The 26,733-nt window shown below is 39.8% G+C and overlaps 1 pseudogene; it reads left to right on the forward strand.

The window, feature by feature from the left end:
* Nucleotides 1-2,405: 2,405 nt before the first annotated feature.
* LOC111540574 lies at nt 2,406-3,608 on the forward strand (annotated as a pseudogene).
* Nucleotides 3,609-26,733: the final 23,125 nt, after the last annotated feature.

Below are 26,733 nucleotides of genomic sequence, written 5' to 3' on the forward strand. Positions count from 1 at the left end.
CCCAGACAACCCCTCCACTGGCCGGGAAGACGCCAGCCTTGAGATAACCCTACTCCAAGTCAGAAAGATGTCTGCCCCAAGATAACCTCCCCTCTCCCCAGAGACATTCCAACCCTGTGACAAAACTTCTCCCTCACACAGAGACATTCCAACCCTGTGATAAAACTTCTCCCTCACACAGAGACATTCCAACCCTGTGATAAAACTTCTCCCTCACACGGAGACATTCCAACTCTGTGATAAAACTTCCCCCTCACACAGAAACATTCCAAGCTTCTAATAAGCCCCCTCACCCTAAAACCAATATAAACTCTTAGTCTGTAAGAGAAAGCGCTCCTGACTGAAACTGGCCAGAAGCCCCTCTCATTTTTTATTTAAAGTAAACCTGTCTTTAACTTCCAGCTGTGTTTTGTGTTTCTTTCCTCTTTAACTCTTACAATACCATTTATTGAACCATACATGGTCCTTTTTGATGTAAGAGTTAAAAAGAAATTGTTTAGGCAGATAGGGTAAGGAAGTCCTTAGTAAGGTTTTCCTTTTAATGGAAAGCAGTCCCCAAATCATTTCTTTTCTAACAAACTGCAGCCTTTAAAATCGATCTGCAGACACAGATAAGCAAGCTGGAAACTTGCACGGGTGAATGTCAGTAGCTGTGCCAATAGGAGAAGGCTACCTGGGGGCTAGGCACGTTCAACCTGGTGGCTCCATCTTCTCTTTTGTCAACCACGTGTACAGTAAGGAGCAGGCAACATGGCGCCTGCCAGATAGATATTCCATCTGCGTAATAAAAGATTAGGATTGGGTGGTCAGCTTCTTCCTGTGCTATGTAAATGGCACACCTAGTCTAGCCAATCTGTGGACCCTATGTAAATCAGACACCGCCTCCTCAAGCTCCTCTATAAAACCTCATGCATTTCAGTACAGAACCGGAAGACCCACTGAAGGCCCCCTCTCTCTCTGTAGGAGAAAGAGCTATTCTCTTTTTGCTTTCTGTTGCCTGTTAAACCTCTGCTCTTTTTTTTTTCTTTTTTGAGACAGAGACTCACTCTGTAGCCCAAGCTGGAGTACAGTGGTGCGATCTTGGCTCACCGCAAACTCTGCCTCCTGGGCTCAAGCGATTCTCGTGCCTCAGCCTCCAAGTAGCTGGGACTACATGCTACATTTTAGTTTTGTTCCCTTACTTTGCTTTTGCGTCCCCTTTTCTCTCTGTCTCCTCCGTCATCTCTCCCTTTACCTCATTTTCAGGGTGTATGTGTCTGTACACTCATACACAGTTCCTGTATCTCATGATGGTAGGGTGGGTGCCTGTGTCTTTGTCTCTCTGTAACTTTCTGAATGTTTATGTCTTTTTCTGTTACTGACTCTAATTTTCTCCATTTTTCTCTTTCTCTCCTTCTGTCTCTTTCCAGATAAATGAAATGCTACCTGAAGTTGACTGTTGTCTGTTATAGCAACATCCAAAGGACAAACCAAGAAACTAAGTATTCCACAGCACAGTCACTGAAACATAAACCCACCCACTGCATTCATAACTCTGAAGGCAGCCCTGCTCTTGATCACATAGATCCTTTATGCTTTTACCATCACAACTTTGGAGAGCAACTTCAACTACTGTTTTGAAAAAGTGTTAATGCATTGATTATTAATAGAGGTTTGGGGCAAAAAACACTTACCTCTTCATCATTTTTGCCTCCTCCTTACTGGAAATAGAATTGGGACCAGCATTTAACAACAGGTAGAAAAAGGGAATATTCCTGGCTCAGACTTCCCAGATACTATTCAGACAATCTTGAAGAGATTTGGGAAGTCTCAATACCTCACAGTTTTTAGAGTTTTGACAGAGCAGAGACCTATTTTTCAGTGTGAAATCAAGGCCAAATAGCCTGGAAAAGTAGATGATGGCAGAACTTGCATTTCATGTTCCTCCTTTGTCGAAAGGATGAAAAACCATCAGTGATAATTTCCAGTCTCAGTTGCAGGGAGGGGTCTGGACGTGAATCAGGTCCTGCTGATGAGAAGCAGTTGAAGAGTGGGGAGGCAGAAGAAGAGGGGGTTGTGCTCTGGCTGCAGGTTGACATGGCTGGCCTCAGCCTTTCCCTTTCTAGGCTCTGACTTTGTGGGTGTGAGGCTTTCAGGGATACCAGCCGCAGCAGTGGGAGCAGCAGCTCCAAAACTCTGAATGCTAGCTAACTGGTGTGACTTTGATACAGTAGTGGCTGCCTGACTTTAGTTTGTTCCATATGCTTGGGACAGGCCTGCTTTCTACCCATTGTACCAGTCCTCTTCACTCTAAAACCTGCTCTTAGTGGCCCTGCTCTGTTGCCTGCCACTGCTGCCTGGCCCCAGTGGTTCGCTGCACCTTAAAGACAGATTCCAGACCCCGGGAACTCACGCCTCCAGACGCTATGTCCAGCCAAGGCTCCGTGGTTCTGGCCTACAGTGATGGTCTCCACATCTCCTGCATCCTCGTGTGGCTGAAGGAACAAGGCTATGATGTCATTGCCTACCTGGCCAACACTGGCCAGAAGGAAGACTTCAAGGAAACCAGGAAGGCGGCATTGAAACTTGGGGCCAAAAAGGTGTTCATTGAGGGCGTCAGCAGGGAGTTTTTGGAGGAGTTCGTCTGACCAGCCATCCAGTCCAGCACACTGTATGAGGACCACTACCTCCTGGGCACTTCTCTCACCAGGCCCTGCATCGCCCGCAAACAAGTGGAAATTGCCCACTGGGAGGGGCCAAGTATGTGTTGCATTGCTCCACGGGAAAGGGGAGCAATCAGGTCCAGTTTGAGCTCACCGGCTACTCACCAGCCCCCCCGGTAAAGGTCATTGCTCCCTGGAGGATGCCCGAGTTCTACAACTGGTTCAAGGGCCGCAATGACCTGATGGAATACACAAAGCACCATGGGATTCCCATCCTGGTCGCTCCCAAGAACCCATGGAGCATGGACAAGAAACTCATGCATGTCAGCTAGGAGGCTGGAATCCTGGAGAACCCCAAGAACCAAAAGCCTTCAGGTCTCTACACGAAGACCCAGGACCTGGCCAAAGCCCCCAACACCCCTGACATTCTCGAGATCGAGTTAAAAAAGGGGTCACCGTGAAGGTGACTGACGTCAAGGATGGCTCCACCTACCAGACCTCCTTGGAGTTCTTCACGTACCCGAACGAAGTCATGGGCAAGCACTGCGTGGGCCGTATTGACATCCTGGGGAACCGCTTCATTGGAATGAAGTCTCAAGGTATCTAGGAGGCCCCAGCAGGCACCATCCTTTACGACACTCATTTAGATATCGAGGCCTTCACCATGGACCGGGAAGTACACAAAATCAAACAAGGCCTGGGCTTGAAATTTGCTAAGCTGGTGTATACCGGTTTCTGGCACAGAACTGAGTGTGAATTTGTCCGCCACTGCATCGCCAAGTCCCAGGAGCGAGTGGAAGGGAAAGTGCAGGCCAAGAGTCCCCACTGTCTTTCTACAATGAGAAGCTGGTGAGCATGAACGTGCAGGGTGATTATGAGCCAATTGATGCCACTGGGTTCATCAACATCAATTTCCTCAGGCTGAAGGAATATCATCGTCTCCAGAGCAAGGTCACTGCTAAATAGCCCCCTGTACAATGAGGAGGTGGGGCCTCCTCAATATGCAGCACCCCCCCCAAGTACAGGTGCTAGTTGTTGTGATAATTTGTAATTGTGACTTGTTCCTCCCAGCTGGCAGTGTAGTGGGGCTGCCAGGCCCCAGCTTTGTTCTCTGGTCCCCGTGAAGCCTGCAGAGGTCATCATTGAAGGGAAGGGTGTGGGGCAGTTGTGGTGGGGAGCTATAAAATGACAAAAGATAACTGCCCCCCCAAAAAAAACAACTGCTCTTAGTTTGGACAGTAAACTTAGTAACCCTATCTCTAATTCTTCCAATAATTTTGTAAGTACCTAATTACCTGCATTTAAATTCTTTCTGTTTGAAACACCTAGAGTAGTTACTGCTTCCTTTATTGAATGCCAGCTGATGTCAAACACAGACAAAACCAGATGGTGGTTAAAGGTGATAAAGACAGATTTTGTTCAGTACTAACTCTTGTAATAGGGGAGACTAGCCAATGTAACCTGAGCTCAACTCTGCTGTAACAAAAGGTGGAAGACTTTTTAAATATTGGGGTGTGCTGAAGGAAAAACACTGACGTGTGTGGGGCATTTGGTCTGTGTCACTAGGCTATCTAGGTTTGCTACTTGGTGCTTATCTGGAGGAGAAACAAACTTCTTGCATCTTTATTACAGGAGAGGTTGTGCAAGCTGGAGCAAGGGGCTGCAGATGTTAGACCCTTACCTTCACACAGAGAGGAAAGTTATCTCCCTAATGCTTGCATTTCAGAGAGATGGCTCCCAGGTCCTTGAGGAGACAGTTTTGCATAGTAGAAGATTTATATCTCGAGGGCAGAGAAAGGATTTATAATTGCAAGCTTTCGCAGGCATTTTAAGAGGGAGCTGAGGTCATAGTAGGAACAAAATCTTAATCTGCTAGAAGTCATACTAGGGTTTGGTCAAGAACAGAGTCTTTGTCATGAATGTACCTGAGATCATGAGATTTTTCCTTGAATTACTTTGGGTATATACCATACCTCACAAGGCGCGGTATATGGAACTTGATTTCAGCAGTCATCTTTCTTGAAAATGACTACCAGAGGATCAGTGTGACCCAATTTCCAAGACCAAGAGGCACCCAGAGTGAGAAACGTTGGTGTACATATTTACAAATATAAAACAGTCTTTTCCTTTTGTATTGCTAGGAAGAGCCTTTTCTATTTGTAATAAAAACAGCTTTTCTTTTTCTATTGGGTTTTGAAAAGATATTTACTTTAATCTCTTTTTTCATTTTGAGACGGAGTCTTGCTCTGTCACCCAGGCTGGAGTGCAGTGGTACAATATCGGCTCACCGCAACCCCCACTCCCTGGTTCAAGCGATTCTTTTACTTTAGCCTCCCGCGTAGCTGGGATTACAGGCACGTGCCAGCATACCTGGCTGATTTTTGTATTTTTAGTAGCGATGGGGTTTCACCATGTTGGCCAGGCTGATCTCAAACTCCTGGCCTCAAGTGATCCGCCTGCCTCGGCCTCCCAAAGTGTTGGGATTACAGGCATGAGCCACTGCGCTGGCCTACTTTAATCTTTATCACCTCAATTTCTACTCATCCACATCCATTCCAACCAAGTAGAGAGGCAGTAAAGAATGATTAAGATATTATAGCTTGTGAATATAATGCAGACTGTGTGGGATCTTGTTTGCGACCTGAACTTTGAAAAGGGGCCTAAGGCACTGCTATTCCTGTGACTGAGCCTCCACATTAAGCTTCCTGGCATTCTTTCTGAGTCTGGCCTGCTGGGGATTGCCAATTCTGTGTGCGTTTCTGATCAGCCGTCAATATTTCAAGGCAAGAATTTTGGGACAGAGGTGATGCGTATTCCAAATCTCTAAATCATTTCCACTCAATACTCATTAGTATAGATGGAAGAATTTATTTGTTCTCTGAAAGAGGCACAAAGCACATTTGATTATACCACTTTGCCTAACACTTGATTTATTTTACCAGTAGATGTGTTTTTAAAAATAGAAAGCAAATTATTATGCCTGAGTGACTTCAAAGCCTTCCCATCATTCCAATTAGCAACTATGTTGCTCCCATGGAGGAGAGAGAGGGGCTGAGGGTATGTGGGAGTGAAAAGGAGATAGGTAGGAGGGGAGAAGGAGTCAAAGAAATGACAAGGAAGGGCAAGTTGCCAGGAGCTCAATGGTTTGAAATTCTAGCCTGGATGCATTCCTTATTGTAGTTCCTCAACTAAATGAAAGCTTGCTTGTCTTGGAAAGAAAATTAAGAAGGTTACAGTACGAAGGTACCAAGTAAGAGATCAGACACATTCCAAGGTGACTGGACTAGAATCCACAGAAAATATTTTCATAAAACATTTTCCACAGTCAGTCCCTTTGTAAAAACATGATTTGGAGAGAGTGGTATAAACACATAAAAAACACAAGCATTTCAATATTGGTTATTTTCCTCTTTATTTTGATTTTATTTTGAGGAGGCTGGAGAATGAAATAACTTCTTCGGAAACAGCTTAAACAAGTCAGTTCAAGACAATCTCTGGTAAGAACTAAATTATTTACTACTTTAATTTTCATAAGCTTTCTCACCATTAGTTTCATCTTCATGTATTATGTTTTTGTTGGACCAAAAAATTCAAGTATTTTGTTTTTCTTTATGCACATTTGATTTCTGAATTCTTTGTTTCTCTATGTAAGAGAGTAAAATAATCCCCAGACTAAGCCATTCTGCTAAGAACTTGGAATGCCTTGTTTTGACTTCCTGTGCTGAACTCTGTTTTAGTGTGCAGACTAATTTCCTTTGAAGAATGCTCCTCGGGCCCCAGTGCTTTTCCTGACTTTCTGATGTGTCAAACTTATTTTCTCACTGGACCTTAAGGACTATCTAGGCTTATTGTTAAGAATTACAGATAACCCAGGAATTTGCAAATACTATAACTGACATATACAAAATGAATCATACTTACTCTTTAGAATTGCATGGCTTATCACCTAATGCATTTTAAGGCACTACTGTATTTTCTTCTTTTCTTCCTTTCTCTCTCTGCTTTCCTTCTTTCACTCATATACATAACAGTTACTATCAGCCACACTGATAGTAGCTGGAGACAGTGAAAGGCAAAGCAGCGTGGAAATATCACTAGTAAATCTGTACGCTTTACCAGAAAAAACAAAGGGTGGAATCCATAGACATACCCAATTACTAAAAATCAGATATCATAGGAAAATGTCAGTGGAGATATAGCCCCAGAAACTGTGCTGCAAACAGCCATCATTTGAAAATGGAGAATATGTCTTTTATAAGGTCTTCTTAGTATAAGAGGTATATTTGTGAATATCATGACTAGAACACATTTTCAGCTAAGTAAAAGGTGACACTTCTTTCTTCCTCCCCTTCTCTCACCACTAACCCCACTCACTTAGTAGTTAACCCCATTAACTTCCTTAAATTTGCCCATTACCACTGACTATGAAGGAAGGTTTTGTCTTAGTTATAATCCCTCAAAAGTGGAACCGGAAGGCAGTACTCGGACGTGGGTAGTTTATCTGGGGGTATTCTGAATGCATAAAAGAAGGAGCTAAGAAAGTGAGTGAAGACAGGGAGTATGAACCTACAACAAACAAAAAGGTCAAAATCTAGTTCAAAGAGAGTGTATTCAAGCCTAAAGGTTGAGAAGGGCCACCCAGGAGCATAGATTCAAGTTGCTCAGGATATACATTTTGGTTAGCAGCCTTTAAAAGCGAGTTTTTAAGGAAAAAGAAGAGGCAGTTCCTAAGTTGTTTACCAAGATTTACGTTAAGATTACTAAAGCTATTGGTAGGCTGTACATTGTTCTTTGTATCACATATTCCCGGAATTTGAAGATTGTGGGTGAGACCGTGCATCATGAAAAAGATGCTTTTAAACAATTGCCTCCAGGCATGGGTTCAGGTGCTGGACTGAACCATGTTTCTTAGTGCCTGGTAAGTTTTGTATACCCCAGGTAGCTCAGACAGCTCTGATCTATTTTTCTTTTCTCAGGAGAAAAGCCACTTGAGGGTGCATTCATACAGGTGGGTTACCTATATAGGCAATAGGGTTCTGTCTAGCTGGGGACACGCTCAGGAACTTAGACTTGTTCTGCTAAGGGACAAGGAAATTGTGGTATTTGTCCACCTACTCCCTCTCCTCATTTGTTGAGGGTTGCTCTTTGTGTTGAATTCCTAGCATTTCCAGATTGCTTACAAGTATGGATTGAAAGAGCCTTGCTTATAGTAGCTTTGCACCATATTATCAAGAATAGGAACTGCAAAGCACATCCAAAGGAGAATAAAGTTAAGAGTTTTACACTGCCGGCGGTGCATGCAAGTAGCCTAAGCAATCTCTCACAGGCGAGAGAGATCCCACAGGTGGAGAGACCAGACGGAAGGGTATTTGAGGTGGGAAGTTACCAACATGCCCATTTTCCCTGACAGCTACAGGAACTCAGAGTTGAGGCTGAAGGGATATGGAAGGGAGTGTGGCAACAGCATCTGCTGTGGTCCTTCATATCTTTAGATTTTTCACTTGGTGGAACTTGAACTACATTAAGATTGATGCTTCAAAGCTCCTTTAGTGGTTACTCTTGCTGGTAGTAAGTCTGCACATGCTAGGTGAAGTATGCCTTCATATATCGAACACACATGCTCTAAGTCTGCACTTGCTAGGTGAACTGTGCATTCATATATTGGAACAGTTGTAGAGACAACTATAAAAGTTTCCCAGTGTGAGCAGTAAGGGGAGGGTCAGGTCTTTATGTCCCAGAGCCCATCACCACCCTCAGTGCAGTCTGCCAGCATCTTGCTCCTTTAAGAATCTCATTTTCCGCCGGGCGCGGTGGCTCAAGCCTGTAATCCCAGCACTTTGGGAGGCCGAGACGGGCGGATCATGAGGTCAGGAGATCGAGACCATCCTGGCTAACACGGTGAAACCCCGTCTCTACTAAAAAATACAAAAAACTAGCCGGGCAAGGTGGCGGGCGCCTGTAGTCCCAGCTACTCGGGAGGCTGAAGCAGGAGAATGGCGTGAACCCGGGAGGCAGAGCTTGCAGTGAGCTGAGATCCGGCCACTGCACTCCAGCCTGGGCGACAGAGCGAGACTTCGTCTCAAAAAAAAAAAAAAAAAAAAAAAAAAAAAAAAATCTCATTTTCAGAGAAACATGCTACAATGGTGAGTGAAATTATTCTCTGTAAAACTGCTTAGAGATTCTTACAGGAACTATTTTCCCTGTATTTAAAACAGTGAAAAAAAAACTTTAAAAAATAATATTTCCTTGGCAGTTACAAACTACTTATTGACATAACCATATTAACTTCTATATAATCATATTATTATATATATAATAAATATATTTAAAATCACTCGGTTGGATAGGTTTAGCATAAAAATACATTTTAAGGTGGGTAAAATAGGGTGGTCAAAGCTATCATTTACATCTGAATAGCAATAAGCTGTTAATAGTTCACCCAACAAACCAGTGATAGCAAGATAAAATTTAATTCATAGGCAAAAAAGACATTACCTGCTGCACAGTTTAGGAGGCTTTACCATAATTAGTGCATAAGAATCGAGATAATGATTTTGTTATTATGACGGATAAGGTAAACCCAACCAAATTCCAAGATCTGTATGCATTTAGAGAATATTCTTTTTAAAGAGAACGATTTTATGTGCAGTACCCACAGTTGGGCACTTATAAGTAAATGGACATTTTTCAACTCTGTGCTGTCTTCTGTATATTCTCTTTATGTACAGGCAGAAATTAATTCAGCAGCTAGTCAAGATCACCAACTACGTGTAGTGGTCTGTGCTACTAAAAATAGTTCTACAGTATTTAACTTACACTTAATATTTGGTATCTGGTGCTGACACAATCTATAACTGGGGAGAATTATGAGGAAGATCTGACAAATTTTTCTTGAAATAGGGTGAGCAGGAGGAATATTTGGTATATTTCTCCTGTGAGATAGTTTATTCTTTTCATGCTTATTTAATGTCTATTATGTACGTCATTAAAGATGTAAAGATAATAGAACATGGTACTTTTGTTTGATGTTTGATGAATTCAGTCCCTTGGGGGGGACAAACATGCAGTCTTTTTGCATCTTATTTCCTGTTGCTTGGTGACAAAAATGCATTCTCTTACATGCCTCTGAGGTTAGACCCAAGTGACCAAAGCCCTGATAAACATTTTCTTGGGTTAAGATTTTAAAATTACATTTTCAGAAAGATTTAACCCAAAAACACTACTTTAGTGCATTTTGTTTATTTCTCATCTTTGAAATGAGCGATTGGACTTGCTGCTATTTAAGTTCTCATATAGCTATAAAGAATTCTACATTGCAATATAAATGGGTTAGGGTACAGTGGAAAAGTCTCACAAGAAAAAGAAAATAAGTCTCCCAACCTGAAGATCTTCTATGACCACATAAATAATACTACGTACATTAGAGCACTTTTACTCAGGCCTAATGAGAATTTTCTAGTACACAGCTATGAAGTGTCACATTTGAATTATTCACCTGAATGAATCAACCTGAATTTTTGATATTTTAATTTACACGTATATTACACATTCATGTTACTTAGAAAGTTTACACAATTGCATATTGAAACCTGGGGAAAACAAAGGCAGTAGATTTCACTTTATATTTGTCAGATGTAGTGCATTCCTGGCATGCATATGATTAAATAATTTGGGGCAATTGTGCTTTGGATGTAATCAAGAACATAAAACTTGTCAGCGGTAGATGAGCTGTAAGAACTGGCTATGGCAGACCCCTGGGAGAGATAAATGTTTTATTTTGTCGTGTTTGGTATGCAGCATCATTTTGATTTTTATTAGATTAGTCTTTTCTTTTGACTTCTTTTCTTGCAGGCTCTTTTTGAAGGCAACATTATAAGGCTTCAAAAATAGCACAGTGAGCCAAGAGAAACTGCAAAGACACCGCTGTGGGATGGTGATTTGGATATAAAATTCTCTGAGCCAGGTGACATGTTTATGACTAACTCACGTCAGACTTACTCATTTAGTATTGGCACTATTTCAAGTAAAAAAGAATTCTCTTTTTCTAATCTTTCAGGAGATATTATTAATTTAAAAGATAGTTAAAAGGTGCCATGAGGTTGAGGACAAAAGCAGATGGCATATTCCAGTGTGTGTTTCTGTCCCCTGACATGGAATGGTCAGTGGAAATCCTGTGATTATTTTTTGCAGGGTACGATAAGCTGTTGGACCATCTTAGATAACCATCTAGACCCTGGAGCCATTGTAGTTTGGGTAAGAATGCTTAAGTAAGGGGTGGGGGACAGAGAAGGATGTTTTGGGGAGGGGTATCAATATTCTTTCTAATGCTTTTGCACCCAAGTACCTGGGAAATCTTCTAAGACTATGTTTATGCAGTACCTTCTATATGTTAGACCACTGTGCCATGCACCTTCTTATGTTCTCCTATTTAATCCTTTCAGTGAGCCTTTGAGCAAACTCCTGTCCCTGCAACCGGAATTTCCCCAAGTTTTACCTGTCTGAGGGCAGAGATGAAGTCCTATTAATACTAACACCCAAATTGCAATGACCCTTTGCCCCTCCCTGTGTGAGAACAGCCCTCCTAGTCCTCCTCCATGCCTGTGTCAGGAGGGTCAGAAGCAAGGCTGCTTCCTTTTTTCCAGGCTGACTCCTGCCTTGCTGTGGTCAGCACTCCTCCTGCTGGAAATGCTTTCTCTGAGCTTTACTGCCAACTAGATCTTCAATGGGCTGGGAGCTGCCCTTGGACCCCTTTGCCCAAGATCTGAATTGAGGGCAGTGGCAGCATGGGGTGCTGTAAAGGGCAAGAGGGATTCAGTTTAAAGGATGACTGCATTCCATCTCTGTGCAGCCCCTTGAAGTACACAGCTGATGTACACGGCTTGTACTACTAATTCCCAGCTCCATCTCCCCTGCCTCCCTCTGCCCCACCAATTATTGCTTGTCAAGCTTCTGTTCCTAACTCCTCTTTTCATAGGGACTCAGGTCATGGGAGGAGACACAGGCCATGCCTCTTTAGTCTCTTCCTCTTCCCTATCCCTTCTTCTTTCAGGCATCCTGGCGCTGTCCTTTCTCCTCTACTTAGCCTTCTTTCTTTAGATCGAAGATCAAAAACTCTGAAGCATTTCAACTCATGCAGTGAACATCTGAAGGGATCACGGATCCACCAGTTCCACGGATTACCATACTCATTCCACAGATGACCCACTTGGGAATCAGCTGGGGAAACCAGTTAAAAGAGTTCCCGAGCTGTGATGGAAACACAGGGCAGTGACCCCAAAGGGCACCCCACTTTCCAATGCACAGGGTTAGACATTTCCTTGTTTCTGACTCAGCTTACTTTAGAAAGAAGACTTTTGTCATCAAAAACCATTCTCCACACCTAATATTTAATGATTCTGAGGAAAGAGAAATAAGAAGCCTAGAAAGCTATTCTGAATTATAATGCTGGAAAACTTCATGTTATTTGAAAATTAATCATATGCAGGGGTACTGGAAGGCATCATACCAAGAAAATAGTACCTACAGAACAATGGAATCTGTCAGGAGAAACTTCCATTTTTATGACACTTTGAAGGAAGTAGTGATTTATTATTTCCAGATATATGATTAATTTTTAAATGTTTTAAATTGTGTATTTTATGCTTTGTTGAACAATGCACTTTAATCTACACATTGTAATTTGCTGGAACATCTGAATTTACTTCACAACTCAACTCTTTCAAGTTTCACGAAGGATACTGTGGTGCCCCGATCTCTGGCCAAGGCTCTATGGTCTGTGCTCTACTCTGCAGCCTATGACAGCTTACAACCACATTTGTAGTAGAGAGGCCAAGACCAACTGCAGTTTCCTTCTCTTCACTCCTTTGAAAATGTTTGCATTGTAACTGCCACTCTTACTCCCACTGTGCTTAATGTCCCTGACAAAATATTAAGGCACCAGAATTAAGACAAAATATTAAGGCACCGTTTAATAGTAGTACAAACTGTAACACCTTATTGATGCTTTTAACTTTTAAAGCACTTTGCTCACATGATCATATTTTATGCTGATAACAATTCTATAGCTTGTAGCTGTGACACATACGGATTTGTTGTGAGTCATGCCCAAAATCCTCTATGTTGTTGGTGTCCTGACTCACAATCCTGAGCTCTTTCATTGGACTCTGCTGACTTTAACAGATATGATCAGAGGCCTTGATAGAATGACTTGGTTAATATTTCTATCATGTTGAAAAGTCATTTAGAAAAAGCTGACAGCAAATTAGTCATTTGTTTTTGCATTTATTAATTAAAAAATATTTTAAAACATGTATTTAGGTCTGTGGATATATCTAGGAAAAAACAGTAAAAAGAAACCTTCATTCTTATGGAGTTTATATTCTAGCATGCAGTGAGTCCATCTGCAAGCCAAATAAGTTGGATATATAATATGCAACATGATGATGGTGCCAAGAGAAAAATAAAGCAGGGATGGGGTTTGCATTAGGCTGTAATTTTAGACAAGGTGCCCAAGGGTGGCCTCACTGAGAAGATGGCATTTGTGTAAAGACTCAAAGGAGAAAGACACAAAGGAGGTTAGGTTTATATAGTTCATCTGATCTCTTATAATGTTTGAATTGCCTTCATATTTATAATGTCATTTGGACTTCACCAGGGAGAATATTTACAGATGAGAAAAATAAGTGTCAAGGATTTCCTAAGTTCATGCAGCTGATTAGGGTCCAAGCTGGACATAGAAGTAAAAAAAAAAAAAAAAAAAAAATACCCCAACTCTGGTCCCTGTGGTTTCTGTTGTTCAAACTCTGCCTCTATAAAACAAGACTGAACATCTTTAGTGGTTTTTAGAAAAATGGGTTTGATATTTTTATAATACAATTAAAAACCCCACTATTTTAATTAAGAATGCAGAAATTAAAGTCTTTTAAGAACTTTTATCACACTTGAGTCATACTCAATTACTCAAATTTGGTATAATTAATTGTTTTAACAACTTTTCATTTTGTCTACTTAAATTCAATTACATAAATTTTATTAAGTACCTGCTATGTGAGCCAGAAATTGTTCTGTCCTATGAACAAAAGAGAAGGCTAAAAAAAGCCTGCATAGTCAAATGAGCTCTCAAGGAATTCATTTGAATACTTTTTGTGATCATGACAAGTTAAACCCTTGAGGTCCTCATTCTTGGGGTCTTGGTTCTGGGGATGGCCTATGAGACACAAATAATTTTTATTCCGTATCCTCTTCCTAGGTACAAATCTTCAGGAGGTGGGTCCTCTGTTCTGGCTTGTAAAATCTCAGAAATATGGGTGTGGCTAATTGTTCCTGTTAACGTTTTTCTTAAGATCACTGGCAAACAAAATACATAAAGATGTTCCCCAGCCCCTTTGATGCACATGACAAATAACAATGCTTTTGGTAAATGAAAAGATTCCTTCATTGATTGCATTTTTAAGAAGGAGAAGAATGAAGAACACAGCTGCAGTTTTCTTTTCATAGTACTGAGCACTTTATGCAGGTTTTTTTTTTTTTTTTTTTTAAAGCTGAGTAAATGGGCAAGTTTTACTAGATTTGCACCTTGCTCAGAATTTTGTGGTACCTAACAGGCAGCAACTTGGCAATGGTTTTCTAAGTTGCTGGATGGCACTGTATTCAACCTGGCCTCATCACCAGGCCTATGGGGGAACTGTGAACAAACACAGGATGCATCATTAAGTCTACCTCCTTGTCGTCAAGGCAGCTGGAAATTGCGTTTTTACCAAGCCCCTTTGAAGAACAACCACTTCAGTAGGCAACGGGCATGCTCGTCAACATCAACTGTACATCCTATAGAGTTCTTGAAGCCTCCTAGTTTGCCTTTCTCCTTCCCAAAAAAATAAGCAATTTTCTCTAACTCTGCCTACTGTTGTCCCTGTTTACTGAATTAGAATTGCCAGGTTTGGTAAGTGGCCTCCTGCAAATGTTGCAGCCACAAGTGGTTCTTGTCGCTCAGCTGCTGCGGCTCCCATGGCAACAGACGTGTTTACATTCACAACATTAGTCACCTTTTTTTTTTTCCACCTTTGCAATTCAGGAAGAAGAAAAACGGACATGTGAAAAGGGAAGATAGTGCCTTGAAAAGGGACAGGAAAGGAAGACGATTTTTAATTAGAAGAATTAATAAAATATTCAATACAGTGGAGCATGTTTGCTTTTAGAGGAAAGCAGTGAAGGCGGGGGCTGGTGGCTTTGTGAAAAGGGCTAAAATATTTTAAAGTCAGGAATAAACAGATCTTACTTCAGGCTTGAATAGAGATAAAATAGCCTATATTAAGAAGGTAAGAAGTGCTCTGAATTCAACTCAAGGGAAAGATTATAAATGAAGACAGTGGTTTTCACATTCTCCCATAAAGTTCTTCCTCCCTGATCTTAAGATCTTTGGACTCTATGGCTGAGCTGGTGGAAATGAATAGTTTGGTACTGACATGCTTCAAACAGTTCAGAGCAGGATGAATGCAGTTTCTCTGTAAAACCCCTTGGTTTCTGACTATGCTCTTCGTGTGTGTTTCCATAACTTACACTTAGGATGAGATAACTTGTGGTTTGAGGAAAGTCCCGGTGATGCCTTGGGTCTGAAGTGTTTCTACTCATTTATACCTGGAAATGGAAGCTGCAACCCATTTTTATCCCTGTGAGTGTTCTGTAGCTCACAGATAAGTAGGCCAGTTGCAGGCAACAGAGTGCCATAAAATCATTTTTCTTCATGCAGCTGAACAGGAGCTAAAAAATTTAAAATATGAGTAAGCTATTAACCTCTACTTAATTCACTCTTTAAGGAGGTGGGTACTGGGGAGGATTCTTTGATTTTCTTGAGTCAGGTGGTGACAGGAAAATGCAGAGATAAGGGGTAGATTGCTGGGGTATAAATCTACCAAGAAAAAAGACATCTGACAGACAACTAATATCCAGAATCTATAAGGAACTCAAACAAATTAGCAAGAAAAAAACAAACAATCCTATGATAAAGTGGGCTAAGGACATGAATAGACAATTCTCAAACGAAGATATACAAATGGCCAACAAGCAGATGAAAAAATGCTCAACATCACTACTGATCAGGGAAATGCCAATCACAACCACAGTGTGATACCACCTCACTCCTGCAAGGATGGCCATAATAAAAAAATTAAAAACAAAAAGACGTTGGCATCAATATGGTGATAAGGGAACACTTCTACACTGCTAATGGGAATGTAAACTAGTGTATAACCACTATGGAAAACAATGTAGAGATTCCTTAAAGAACTAACTGTAGAACTACCATTTGATCCAGCAATCCCTCTACTGGGTATTTACCCAGAGGGAAAGAAGTCATATGAAAAAGATACTTGCACATGCATGTTTATAGCAGCACAATTCACAATTGCAAAAATATGCTCATCAATCAATGAGTGGATAAACATTGATATATATATATACACACAATGGAATACTACTCAGCCATAAATAAGAGTGAATTATTGGCATTCGCAGCTACCTGGATGGAACTGCAGACTATAATTCTAAGTGAACTAACTCAGGAATGGAAAACCAAACATCGTATGTTCTCACTTGTAAGTGGGAGTTAAGCGATGAATATGCAAAGATATAGGAATGATACAATGGATTTTGGGGGCTCAGGGGAGAGAGTGGAAGGGAGGAGAGGGATAGAAGGCTGCAAATTTGGTTCAGTGTATATTGCTTGGGTGATGGGTGCATCAAAATCTCACAGATCATTACTAAATAACTTACTCATGTAACCAAATACCACCTGTTCCCCAAAAACCTATGGAAATAAAAAATTAAAAAAAAAATAAAGTTAGTAATAAAAATGCAAAGAAAATAATACTTGTAATTGCTGTGTGATGTAATTCCCCTTTGCTGACTTACCAAGCAGTCTTAGTGAAGACCTTGATATTTTTCAGTGTTTATTTTTGAAGTTGAATTTTTCTTTTTCAGTTATGTCATTATGGTGATATTGGCAATAAAGTAAACTTTGAGTTTTTCTTATCCATATTAACTGTCAAAACAAATTTCTTGGCATCCCACATTGATAGAACTTAACTTGATTGACTCGGTTTTTCTAGATAATTGTGTGAGTATCTCAAAATCAATCCATTAGGCTTGAATTTTACACAGTATCCATGCCTTGTTATTTTAGTTTACTGCCTCTCTGTCTCCTTAGAAATGTTTCCGTTTCTGAAATCTCAGAGCCATCCCTGAATCCTTCTATCTAAGCTCAACCTATTTCTGTATCAGTCTTCTCCACTTCATTAAAAGGCATCAACATCCTCCTAGTGGTTCCTCTTCCCCAAAGCATCAGCTTTTGTGGTAGGTAACAGGTGTCTATAAATTCTTTGTAGCTCCTCTCATCAAAAGGAATAATCTATTTCTCAGCTCCTCAAATCTGGACTAGCTTTGTGATCCTTTGACTAGTAAAATGAAGTGAAAATGATATCGTATGAATTTTAAGCCTAGACCTTTAGAGATCTTGCAGCTTCCATTTTCCCCATTGCAGTGTTTCTCAGCCTTGGCACTATTGCCATTCTGGGCCAGATAATTCTTTGTGGCTGAGGCCTCTTTTTTGTATTGTAGGATGTTTATCAGCATCCCTGGCCTCTATCACCAGATGCAAGTAGCAAGTACTGCCCTTCCCTTTCCCAAATTATAACAACCAAAATGTCTGTAGACATTGCCAAATATCTCTGGGGAATGGGGGCAAAATTGCCCCAGTTAAGAACCGCTGCTCTATTGGAATGCTGCTGCCATGTGAACAAGGCTGGGCTGGGTTGCTGGAAAACAAAAGTAGAGATGAGCAGTCCCAGCAGGGCCCTTCCAGCCTGGCCATCACACCAGCAGGCTACTCAAAGCAGCTGGCTAGTTGTGTGTGGCCTGAGGTTGAATTCAAGTTTGATTTGTTCCAGATGGTTATCCAATTGTTTCTGCATAACTTATTTATTTTTTGTTAGGTAGAGTATACATATATGTGTATGTGGTCTTTTTTTGGGCTGTCTATATTATGTTACTATTATTCCGTATTATTTCATTGGTTCACTCATCTTTGTATGTTTGTTGTAAAACTTGATATGATAGTTTATGTCCTCTTACTAACACCACCACAATGAGTACCTCTCCTTTTCCTCTTTTAATAGTGCACGTGCTATTCTTGATTCTTTGCATTCCCCATACATTTTAAAATCAACTTGTTATATTCTCCCCAAAATTTGTTGTGGTTTTGGTTGGTAATGCATGGAAACTATAAATCAATCTAGACAGACTGACATCTTTACAATATAAACTATTTCAATCTATGAACAAGATTTTTCTCCTACATTTTCTGGTCATCTTTAATTTCTCTCCATAAAATTTTATAATATTTAGTGTAGCACTCTTATTGTATTTGTTCGATTTATTCTTAGAGAGTTGATAGTTTGATGCTATTTTAAATGGCATCATTAAAAAATCATATTCTTAGCATTTTGCAGCTGGAATATATAAAGGCAATTGATTTTGGTATTAACCTGTATCCAGACACACAGCTAAATTCAGTTATTTATCTTTTTTTTTTTTTTTTGAGACGTAGTCTCACTCTGTAGCCCAGGCTGGAGTGCTGGAGTGCAGTGGTGCAGTTTCTGCTCACTGCAACCTTCGCCTCCCAGGTTCAAGTGATTCTCCTGCCTCAGTCTCCCGCGTAGCTGGGATTACAGGCATGTGCCACCACTCCCGGATAATTTTTGTATTTTTAGTAGAGACGGGGTTTCACCATGTTGGCCAGGTGGGTCTTGATCTCTTGACCTTGTGATCCATCTGCCTTGGCCTCCCAAAGTGCTGGGATTACAGATGTGAGCCACCGTGCCCAGCCCAGTTATTTATCTTAATATTTTATTTTATTTTATTTTTTTGAGGCGGAGTCTCGCTCTGTCGCCCGGACTGGAGTGCAGTGGCCAGATCTCAGCTCACTGCCAGCTCCGCCTCCCGGGTTTACGCCATTCTCCTGCCTCAGCCTCCCGAGTAGCTGGGACTTCAGGCGCCCGCCACCTCGCCCCGCTAGTTTTTGTATTTTTAGTAGAGACGGGGTTTCACCGTGTTAGCCAGGATGGTCTCGATCTCCTGACCTCGTGATCCGCCCGTCTCGGCCTCCCAAAGTGCTGGGATTACAGGCTTGAGCCACCGCGCCCAGCCTAATATTTTAATTTTAGATTCTTTTTGGATTGTTTTACATATATAGTCATAACATATGCAAATATCCTTAAAACATATTTCTCTTCATTACCTTACTTCACTTATTGGGAGCTTGGTATAGTTTTATAGTGGTGAGTGGACTAGTTTTAATAGCTTGATATGAATAACCAGTAAGCTGAAATATTATATGTACATTCTTTTTATGTATCAGGCAAAATAATAATTCCCAACTTTGGAACATCTGGGAAGTTTTCTGTAAAATTCTAGATGATGGTACTAGTAAAACTTGTGTATCCTGCTACTACTTGGGAAAGACATCTGTTATTAGGTGAATTTTCGTTGGTATTAATTTAATCATTTGAATCACATTCAAATTATTGAAATTTATATTAAGTGCCAGATGTTAATTGTTCATTTTTTGCTTTTATTATTAATTGACACACAGTAATTCTGCATATTTACAAGATACAGAGTGATATTTTGATACATGTATATGATGTGTAATGATCAAATCAGCATAATTAGCTTATCCATCACCTCAAATATTTATCATTTCTTCGTGTTGGGAACATTCAAAATCCACTCTTCTAATGAAAATATAAATTGTTGTTAATTATAGTCATTCTACAAATTGTTGTTAATTATAGTCATTCTACAGTGCTACAGAACACAAGAACATATTCTTTCTATCTATCTCTATTTGCTATAATTTTGTATCTGTTAACCAAACTCTTTCCTCTTCCCCTTGCCAGTCTTTAGTAACTATATACCACTTTCTACTTCTGTGAGATCAACTTTTTTAGCTTCCACGTATGGGAGAGAACATGAGTTTATGTTTCTGTGCCTGGCTTATTTGGCTTCGCGTAATGTCCTCCAAGCTCATCTATGTTGCTGCAAATGAAAGGATCTCATTTTTTATGGCTGAGTAGTATTCCATTGTGTATATGCACCACATTTTCCTTATCCATTCATCTGCTGATGGAAACTTAGGTTGATTCCATCTCTTGGCAAATATGAATAATGCTGCAATAAACATGGGAGTGCAGCTATCTCTTTGACATACAAATTTCCTTTCCTTTGAGTATATAACCAGTAGCAGAATAACTGGATCATATGGTAGTTCTATTTTTATTTATCTATTTATTTATTTATTTATTTATTTATTTATTTATTTATTTATGACATGGAGTCTCACTCTGTCACCCAGTCTGGGGAGCACTGGTGCGATCTCAGCTCACTGCAAACCTCTGCCTCCCGGGTTCAAGCAATTCTCCTGCGTCAGCCTCCTGGGTAGCTGGGATTAGAGATATGTGCCACCATGCCCGGCTAATTTTTGTATTTTTAGTAGAGACAGGGTTTTGCCATGTTGGTCAGGCTGGTCTCGAACTCCTGACCTCAGGGGATCCACCCACCTCAGCCTCCCAAAGTGCTAGGATTACAGGTGTGAGCCACTGTGCCTGGTCTTATTTTTAATTTTTTGAGGAACTTCCATAATGTTTCCATAGTGGCTGTACTAATTTCCATTCCCACCAACAGAGGGAAGTAAAAGTGGCGTTTCCGCCTTTCCACATCCTCACCAGCATTTGTTATTTTTTATCTTTCTGATAATAGCTATTCCAACTGGGATCAGGTGTATCTTACTGTGGGTTTTTTTTGGTTTTGGTTTTTTTTTTTTTTTTTACAGTGTCTTGCTCTGTTGCTCAGGCTAGAGTGCAGTGGCATAATCTTGACTCACTGCAGCCTCTGCCTCCTGGGTTCAAGTGATTCTCCTGTCTCAGCCTCCGGAGTAGCTAGGACTACAGGCGCCTGCTACCACACCTGGCTAATTTTTGTATTTTTAGTAGAGATGGGGTTTCACCACATTGGCCAGGCTGGTCTCGAACTCCTGAGCTCTGGTGATCTGCCCATGTCAGTCTCCCAAAGTGTTGGGATTACAGGCGTGAGCCACCATGCCCGGCTTCATTGTGGTTTTTATTTGCATTTCTGTCATAATTAATGATGTTCAGCAATTTTTCCTATACCCATTGGCTATTTGTATGTCTTCTTTTGAGATATGTCTGTTCAGCTTATTTGCCCATTTCACATTAAAATTATTATTACTTTTTGCTTTTGAGTTGTTTGAGTTTCTTGTATATTCTGGATATTGACTCCTTGTTGGATGAATAACTTGCAAATATTTTCTCTTATTTTGCAGATTTTCTGTTACTCTGATGATTGTTTGCTTTGCAGAATCTTTTTAGTTCAATATAATCCCGTTTTTCTATTTTGGCTTTTGTTACCTGTGTATTTGAGGTCTTAGCCATAAAATCTTTGCTCAGTCCAATGTCTTGAAGAGTTTTTCCTGTTTTCTTCTAGTAGTTTCATAGTTTTGAGTCTTACATTTAAGTCTTTAATCCATTTTATTTTGATTTTTATATATGATGAGAGGGAGGGGTCTAGCTTTATTCTTCTGCATATGGATCTCCAGTTTTCCCAGTATCATTCTTTCTTGACTATTTTTTTTCCCACTGAATATTCTTGGCATCTTTTTCAAAAATCAGTTGACTATAAATATGTGGATTTAGTTTTTGGTTCTTTATTCTGTTGCATTTTTCTATGTGCCTGTTTTTATGTGGTACCATGCTGTTTTGGTTATGACAGCTTTGTAGTATATTTTGCAGTCAGGTAATGTGATGCCTCCAGCTTTGTTCTTTTTGCTCAATATTGCTTTGGCTATTTGGAGTCTTTTGTGGGGTTCACATGAATTTTAGGATTGTTTTTTCTATTTCTGTGAAGAATGTCATTAGTGTTTTGATAGGGATTGCATTGAATCTATAGATTACTTTTAGCAGTACAGTCATTTTCACAATATTAATTATTTCAGTTCATGAACATGGAATGTTTTTCCATGGTTGGTCCTCTTCAATTTCTTTCATCAGTCTTTTATAGTTTTTCTTGTGCAGATATTTCATACTTGGTTAAATTCATTCTTAGGTATTTTATTTTTTGTAGCTATGGTAAATGGGATTGCTTTCTTGATTTCTTTTTCAACTAGTTTGTTGTTGGTGTATAGAAATTCTACTGATTTTTGTATATTGATTTGGTATTCTGCAACTTGGCTGAATTTGTTTATCAGGTCTATTTTTTTTTTTTTTTTTTTTTTTTTTTGGTGGAGCTTTTAGGGTTTTCTATGTATAAAATCATGTCATCTGCAAACAGGGACAATTTGACTTCTTTCTTTCCAATTTGGATGACCTTTATTTCTTTGTCTTGCCTAATTGCTCTGGCTAGAACTGTCAGTACCATGTTGAATAAAAGTGGTGAGAACAGACATACTTGTCTTGTTCCACTTCTTAGCTCTGATTCATTGGCTTTCAAAATAATTATACAGAATTTCTTGATTCAGTGGTTTCCAAATGTGGCTGCACATCAAAATCACTTGGGAAGCTTATATAAAATAACAATACTAAGTCCCTTCCCAGACCACATCAATCAGGATTTCAGAGGATAGGGCTTATGCTTTGGTATTTTTTGTTTTTAAGGCATTTCAACTGCTTCTAATATGCAGGCAGAATTGAGCACTGTTTTAATTTCCGAGCTCTTTTCTGGTAGCATCTTAGGCCTTTGAGGAGCTGTATTAACCCTTTCAAGCAATATGTCAAAGAAGGATTAATAACTGATAACTCAGATTTTAAAAACAGAGAAATAAATATATCTGTAAACAAGGCTACTAGAAAGGGCAGTGTGTTTGTTTGAGAAGAATACAATAATCAAGTTGGACAGTGAAACTACTATAACAATAACAATTGTTATGAAATATTTATTTTGAAAGTAATTTTCTCTCTAAAATATCACTCATCGTTTTTGTTCCCTTGATAATTGTCTGTAATCAGATCAAAGGGCTCAGTTTCTTTCCCTAAGTAACAGTAATAATCTATATTTTATTTTCACTTAATAATAGGAAAAGAGGACAATATGTTTTGAAATGATCACTCTCTGTATCAAGCTCTCCCTGTTGGCACATGGGTTGAAGTATTAAAGCCTTCATAAGCTTGAATAGCCTCTGTTTGTAGTTACTTCTACTTCAGGGAGATTTTATGGATTGTAATTAAGCCAAAACTGTCAGAAGCTCCTCACAAGGATTGTTTTCAGCAGGGACTTTTGGTATAACAACAGTCTGAAAATTAGACTGACTTTAATCAGGATAATCTAAAATCAATTATACCCAACAGCATTGAACAAACATGTCAAATTTTGTTGGCTTGTAAACAGAGAATTCTTGCAAAGTAGATGCCTCTCTAAAGTGGGACTTTGAGTAGACAGCAAAGACCCTTCTTGCTAAGGATTCCCAGTCCTTGTGGGCAATGGTACCCTGGGCAGATAGCCCTAATGATGTACCCTTGAGTGACTAATTTGACCTGGGAGGAAAGATCTCCAAGCCTTCAGAGATTTTGTTTTTCTTCACTATAAGCTTTCTAAAATATGTATCTTCATTTCATGACTTCCATAGTTGAGTTAAAGGTTTCTTTTTGAAGTCTGCTATTTAAATAAATTTTAATGTTGATCCTGGATGGGCTCTCTGAATATTCCCCAACTGTAGGTGGGTTGCTCAGCCTGCCTGTCTGCTTATACATCTCTCACCCCATCTGCCTCCCTCCCAACCTGCCCCATTACGAATTTTACTCAAGACATTAATGGATGATCTGTTTGAGGTAGCAAGATAGGAATTTTATATAGCTTATCACTTAAAACTTTTCCTAAAAACATCTTCATACATTATTTACTCTGCCCAAAGTTTTCTGCTTAGGGCAACTGCTTAAATCCTCCCCCTCTGCCTGTCTTTCTGCAGTCTCCTCACCATTTTGCTGCTTTCCCTCTTCCTTTTCTTATTCTTTGCAATGCTTATGTCCCATTGTGTTTGTTCATCCTCACACTGCTGTAAAGAACTATCTGAGACTGGGTAATTTTTAAGGAAAAGAGTTTTAATTGGCTCACAGTTCACAGGTTATACAGGAAGCATGGCTGGGGAGTCCTTAGGAAACTTGCAATCATGGCTGAAGGCAAAGAGAAAGCAGGCACATCCTACGTGGCTGAAGCAGGAGGAAGAGAGAGCAAGGAAGTGGGAGGTGCTATACACTTTCAAACAACCAGATCTTGTGAGAACTCAATCAGGAGAACAGCAAGGGGAAGCCTGTCCATGATTCAATCACCTCCCACCAGGCCCCTTCTCCAACACTGGGAATTATAATTTGACATGAGATTTGGGTGAGGACACAGAGCCAAATTATATCACCCATACTCCTGACAATTGTTCTTTCCTCTTCCATAGCAGCTCCCTGGCAATCATGGTTTATCACGTGTTTTCCTCATATAAATTAGACCCTCCAAACCCCGGAAACAAATGAAAACAAGTGACACATCATTTTTGTGAGGAAAACAAGTGACAAATCATTGTATATGTTTCTCTCATACACAATTCTCTACCTCATTGCATTTTTTCCTTAGCAAACTTCACAAAGAGGAGCACAGTGTACAATTTTTGCTTCCTAGGGAAGCAAAATTCCCTTCCCATTCACAGTCCAATATCCCTTTCCCTTATTTTTCTTCTCTGAGGTAAATGAAGATTTTCTGTTTCATCTGAAGATGTTGCTGTATTTAGTCTGGTTATGCCAATCCATGTTTTTGGGGGTGGGGAGCATATCTGGGAATAAGCACATTCATACTGGAATTTAATTTTCTCCTTAAGGGTTCTACTCCTATAATTAGGGTTAAAATCTTCAGGATGTAGGTTGCCATTATATGTCTTTCTGTTGCAACCAGAGCCAATGTACAGCTATCTTTACTCCCCAGTGGGGACTACAAAATGGTTGTAGATGGATATGTGGGTACTAAAAGGTGTGGGCAACTTGCCATACTCAAAGCAGATCATGGAGTTTTGTTTCTAGGCTGAGCCCTATGTTGACTCGGGACAGGAAAGATGCCAATCGCCTTAACTAGAACTGATGAACTGACTTACTCCTGTCCATTGATATCTTTCCTCTCAAGGGCCCAACTTCAATAGGATGAGGTATACCTATGGCACTCAATCAGTACTTTAAACACTATTACTTTAGTTCTCATTAGCTTAACTAACAGTGGGAATTTAGGGAGCCCTCCAAGTCTCAGTAAATGTCAGTCCCTCAAATCACTCACAAAATTGGTTCAAATTTTTGGTTCAAGTGTGCCCGATTTTCTAAGCTGTGCTTCACTTTTCCTGGCCTTCGTTTGAACATATAGTGGAAGGAACATTTATTTTCTTCTTGCTGACTCTTGATTATGAGTCCAAACTACAAATCCAAACTACGCTTCTTCCTATAATCTCCCCAAGGAAATGAGATCATCTACCATCTACACGGAGGCTCTGATGACTTTGAGTCCCTTAATAACTACTATCCTTAGATCCCATAACAAGGAAGCTCCATACTGCAAAGTGTTAGTGTTAACTACACATTGTTTTAAAAATAGAGAAGCTTTACATCTATTACTCTGAGTTTTGCATCTCTGTAGAAAGTAGCAATACCTGGCACCATTTGGACCTATGTTCCCATTGAACAGAAGTTGGCCAATGCAGAGTAGCAGTTGCTTCTTTAGATGGGGCATCTGCTTTCCAGGTAGCAAAAGTCCTCACCACACCTAATTCTTTGATATCTGGCCTGCCTTCGTTATTGATATGACTTGATTGGTCCATAGAGGCATTTGAGTTTTTCACCTATGGTGTAGACTTTCACGTAGTCTGCAGTAATTTTATCTCTTGAGGGTTCCATCCTTGCAATGTACTTTAAACACTACTCAAAGTCATCTTCTTTGACATAGAACTCCTCGAGGTATTTCTGCATTTTCTCATAGAAAAGAGGCTACATTGGTAGGTTTGCATCTGCTTTGTTACAAATTCCCCATCAGAAACAAGTCCCCAGGACACTTGGTGAATCAGGATAAAGATTTAAAATAAGCCTTAGTATATCTGCCACCAACTACTTTTCCTCTTTACCTCCCTTCCTCCTTCTTTCTCTTCTTTTCTCTCTTGTTCTCTTTCCTTATTGCACTTTCTTTTGTTATGCATTTACTAATCAGATGATTTTTTGTGTCATGCTTGTCCTGGCACAGGGTGATGACCAAAACCAGACAGTTTTATGATCATGAAGTTTAGATGGCAGAGAGAGAAGAAGAAAGAAAATTAAGTAAGCCTACATATTTTTCCTTTTTAAAAACTGATTTCTTTTAAATAGATAAAATTGCATGCATTTATCTATTCAACATGATGTTTTAAAATATATATACATTGTGGAATGGTTAAAACTAGCTAATTAAAATATACATTACCTCACAGTTAATTTTTGTGGTGAGTACATTTTACATCCATTCTGTTAGCATATTTCAATAATATAACATATTGTCATTAACTATAGTCACCATGTGGTCCAATAGATCTCTTGAACTTATTCCTCCAATCCAACTATAATTTTGTATCCTTTGACAATTGTCTTTCCAGCCCTTCCCCATCCCTGCAAGTGCCCCAGCCTCTGGTAAGTACTACTGGACTCTCTACTTCTATGAGATCAACTTTTTTAGATTCCACATATGAATGAGATCATGTGGTATTTGTCTTTCTGTGCTTGGCTTATTCTACTTAATATAATGTCCCCCAGGTTCATCCATGTTTTTGCAAATTTATAAGATTTTTTTTTTTATAGCTGAATAGTATTCCGTTGTGAACATATACTACATTTGCTTTATCCATTAATCTGTTGATGGACACTTAGGTTGATCTCATATCTTGGCTAATGTGGATAATGCTGCAATAAACATGGGAGTGCAGGTATCTCTTTGACACACTGATTTCCTTTCCTTTGGGTATATAACCAGTAGAAGAATAGCT

The sequence above is a fragment of the Piliocolobus tephrosceles genome, chromosome 10 (assembly GCF_002776525.5).
Source record: "Piliocolobus tephrosceles isolate RC106 chromosome 10, ASM277652v3, whole genome shotgun sequence".
NCBI classification, from domain to species: domain Eukaryota; kingdom Metazoa; phylum Chordata; class Mammalia; order Primates; family Cercopithecidae; genus Piliocolobus; species Piliocolobus tephrosceles.